Source organism: Myotis myotis, unplaced genomic scaffold, assembly GCF_014108235.1.
Source record: "Myotis myotis isolate mMyoMyo1 unplaced genomic scaffold, mMyoMyo1.p scaffold_m19_p_4, whole genome shotgun sequence".
NCBI lineage: Eukaryota > Metazoa > Chordata > Mammalia > Chiroptera > Vespertilionidae > Myotis > Myotis myotis.
In genome coordinates, this window is record NW_023416346.1 from 21870708 (window position 1) to 21874650 (window position 3943).

General features: G+C 47.2%; 1 pseudogene; it reads right to left on the reverse strand.

The window, feature by feature from the left end:
- Window positions 1-893: 893 nt before the first annotated feature.
- Window positions 894-1437, reverse strand: LOC118654376 (annotated as a pseudogene).
- Between the last annotated feature and the right edge of the window lie 2506 nt (window positions 1438-3943).

Genomic DNA, 3943 nt, shown 5'->3' on the forward strand with positions numbered 1-3943 from the left:
GCCAAGGTTTGTACCACCCCTGACATGGGCATGGTCATGCAGGCCTGCAAGACAGTATACAGGCTGCCAACTGTTAGCTGTTTCTCAATAGAGACCAAAACCTGATGGGTATTCTTTTTTGCCCAGTTGGGCATCTGCCCTCTTGGCAGCTACAGCTACATTAAAACCTGTAAGAGAATCAAAGGTTAATATAACATATTAATATAATGAAACATAATATTGGCAGCATGGCCACTTCAGGAGCCAAATTTCATGCTACCAAACATGATGTATGGTAGGGCTATACAAATACCTTTGAGGGAGGGCAATTAAAGTTCACTGTTGATCCTTCTTACATAAAACAAAACTGTCCTTGACTCTCTGGAGCCATGTCCATGAGAAGAAGGCATCAGCCAAGTCTATCATCTAGGGCATTGCTCTAATGACATACAGGGTGATCCATGCTTTTGGCTGCAACCAGCACCTGGGAATGTAGCATGGGAGTTACCTTGCTCAGTTCTCTGCAAGCCACAGTCAGGGCTTGTGTGCAGCGGTCATTCTTCTCCTCTCTAGCCTCAAACACAGTCTGAACAATCTCCATAAAATGCATTCTGGCACAGGAGAAAGTTGTTTGCTGCACAGAGGCAGCTAACCTCTACACAAATGGGCTCGGACATCTGCCCAGAAAACTGTAGTCTATAAGTTCAACATGCAGCCTCCAGTTCTCCTAACCCAATGAGGTTTCAGCCAGTCTCTGAGTCAGACTCCTCCTCTCTTGGAGAATTTCAAAGTCCTGATGGCTCCTAGGTCCAGGGAGAGTGCCCGTTTGTTAACTCTTAGGGCCCTGCTTTCTTGCCTTTTTACCAGTTCCCTTTGTGGCAGAGCAGCAACCAGGTCTCTCTCAAGGGAGTGCACTAGAAGGGGATATCAGCCCCTCCTGTGAGCCAGCTGCTCCACCTAGGGTCTCCCAGGGGCCCAGCCAGAGTGTCCCCCAGCAAATCCCGGAAGCCGCTGTCCTTTTGCAGTGGTATGGACTCAAGCAGGGGGTTCACTGGATGTAGCTGGCAGCAAAGCGCTCGCTGGCTTCTGCCTGCAGCTGCTTGCGCCTGCAAGCCCTGCCCCGCAGCACGCGCTGCCGCACCATCAGCTCCAGCACCTCCACATTCTCCAGCTTAGCCTGCACCTGCGCCAGCGGGGGGCACCAGGTGGGTGAGGGAGGTGAGGCCAGGCAATGCCCTGACCCCTGTCCACCCACTCAGCAACCCCTGGGCACCGGCCTGCCAGCCTCACCTCGGTGCCCGCCAGCAGCTGCCGCAGCTCCTGTAGGTTCTTGTTGATTTGTGCACTCCACTTCTTCCCCACTAGGGGCTTCTGGGCATTGCAGTCCCCCTGTGCCTTCCAGTGGTCCTTATTCTCTCTGCTCACACGGTCTCGTTGGGGCCCCAGGAGCGACGCCATAACCAGCACCACCCAAAGCGCCGCGGGTGCGCCCAGTGCCCTTGGCAACAGCCCCTCCTTCTTTGACCTGGCTCTCAGGGGCTGAGTCTGCCTAGCAAAACAGTTCTAAATCAAAAGGGCGGTTGCGGATTTTAGCTTTGTTCCTCCTCCGCTTTCCTCTTGGGAGTTTACTTGTTTTTCTTTTTTTTTAATGTATTAGAATTTTTTGTTCTTAGAAATTTTAATCTTTTAATGATTACCAAAAGTGAACATTCAGCAATTTTAGATTAATATTTATGAATACATTTTAAATGTATTTTTACTTTTAAGATATATCTAGACCTTTTGTGATAAAACTAAGAAGAGTTATCGGTCTGATTCAGCATTGGAGGGGTTAAAAAGAATAAACCAGGGTGGAGAAAGACTGCTTACAGTTACTTTTTGTGACCTTGAAGTTCATTGTTAAGACCTGTTAGATTTGAAGCCAACAGCATAACTGCCAACATCCCTCCTTTCTGTCCCAGCCCAAACCTGTTTCTTTCCCTCACACACTTCCTCCCCCTACTTTTGATCTCTCTGATCAATTCTGCTGTCCCCCAGTCCAGCTGTACGCCTTCTTTTAAACAGTAGGAGTTTTGAAGAAAACTATAGACCGCTTCTATAGAGTCCTCCCTCCTGGAGGCTGGGGTCCAACCCGTGGGGAAGCATGGCTCCTAGTCAGCCTGGAAAGATAACGGGTGTATAGGGAGATTTATTGCAGACAGAAAGCCTGGAGGCCATCTGAAATCTAGTTACAGATGCTTTCAGAATCAGGATGAGGGAGGAAGGGAAAGACCAGGTTATGTCCTCCATGAGGATTTTAATAAATAATTGAAAACAGCAAGTTAAACAAAATATAATCACAGGCAGTAAATCTCTCCACTCTGCGGAGCTGTAAACCCTTTTTGTTCATCAAAGAGATAAGAAAACCATAAATAACAAGTTCTTTGAAATTTACTACTTTGTTAGCTTGCTAAGCAAACAGTTAACTTGAAAAGACTTCTCTCTTGCTTTTTACAAGTAATCTCAGAACTAAGCAATCTTGGAATCTAGCCAGCCTTTGTTAAACTTCTTTGGATTGCAATTTTATATTTTTAAATTAATTCTAGATTTTTAAAATTTTAACCTGATACAGCAAAATTATATCTTAGAGTAAAGCAACTAAAAGTTCTCTACTTTCTTCCCCTTAAAGCAGGTTTTTTTCTCATGTGTACACCCAGACAGCACAAAGTAGTTTTGGCTTTACACAGGCCAGTTCCAGTCCCCTTCTCTGTGGTAAATTGGCTAGTTCCACACAAACAGACTTTGTCCCAACCCCATGATGATCAGTGACGAGAGACAGACAAGGGAGGGGGTGACCTGTTTTCACAGATCGTTACTCAGATGCCCGCCTGACTGAAGTTGTGGAGCCACACAAAGGAGAGGAGAGGACAGGCCCCCTCCCTCCACACTTACACACTTTCACCAGATATTCATTCAGCAAAGGCATTTAGCTACCACAACATACAGGTTTTTTTCAATTCAATCCGAACCTTAAACTTTTATCTGGCAAGTCAAATATTCAGCATTTCTCAATCAGTAACATTTTTAAGAATAAAATTAAAAAATGCAAGACATAAGTTTTTTATCATTTGAATTCAGTAAGCTTCAAGGTCCCAAGTTTCCAGCGGTTCTGGAAAACCACACCTGAAGCTGGCAAGCTGGTTTGGCCCAGCCCTTGACTTCAAAGTGACCATAATGCTTAAAGGAGTAGTTTGAGTCTGTCCCATAATGTCCATCCAGTAAGTCCACAGAAAACAGAAAAAAACACACAACCACAGATAAACAAAGGCGCCCCAGAACAGCCTTCCGACCCCGCAGAAGCAAAGCCGAAAACTGGATGATGGCCTTACGCCAACCAGCGGGAGCAACCCGCCTCGTCCCAGAGTTTCGAGGGGAACCCACCCCCTTCTGAGGGGTTTTCACACCCCTCCAGACAGAGGATCAGAGCGTTCTCCAACTCCTCCTGTCCGAGGTTCTCCAGTGCGTCCACCTAGACCATTTGGGGAACTACAGATTTCAGAAGTGAGCTCACACAGGATAAAACACACAGAACACAACAGACAACACACAGACACTTATCGCGGTCAGTCAGACTCTCCAGATCGGGGTCCCTTGTGAATCTTGGGGGTCCTGCATGAGCCCCCAAATATTATGCCCAGATTTCAAAATTCCCCAAGACAGACCACTAGGGAGCACCGAGTCCGATGCAAAAGCATAGAGTCTTTATTCAAGCCCAGGACTTGGTCCCTCTGCCTCCTCTACCAACGCAGTGATAGGGTGAGAGAGGGCCTCGAGTTCTAAGAGAACAAAGAATTTATAGGGCTTGGGGTCGGGGGGTGGGGGCACACTCTGACCACTGATTTGGCCGATTCCAGTTGGTTGAGTGAGGGTCGGGGGCTAGTGACACAAGGGCAGGGTGCAGCTAGGGTCTGGTTACACAAAGACA